Raw genomic sequence first — 266 nt, 5'->3', positions numbered from 1 at the left:
TTTCAATAGAGTCTCATGCACCCCACTGGTGAGTAAGGAATGAGCACCCTACGTTTACTGGCATCGTTAAACACATAACATCTATTACTAAACAGATAAGCCAGACATCAGTTACTATTTACATATAGGAGGATGGTATAAGCGCCCACAGGCCCAAACAGGGATTAACTTGGGAGCAGAGAATAGTATAGCATTAAAAAAGTAAGGATGTTCCTTTTTTTTTTTTTTTTTTTGAGATAGAATCTCGCTCTGTCACCCTTGCTGGA

This window comes from Mandrillus leucophaeus, unplaced genomic scaffold (genome assembly GCF_000951045.1).
Source record: "Mandrillus leucophaeus isolate KB7577 unplaced genomic scaffold, Mleu.le_1.0 Scaffold286, whole genome shotgun sequence".
NCBI classification, from domain to species: domain Eukaryota; kingdom Metazoa; phylum Chordata; class Mammalia; order Primates; family Cercopithecidae; genus Mandrillus; species Mandrillus leucophaeus.
Note: the sequence above shows the minus strand (reverse complement) of the source record.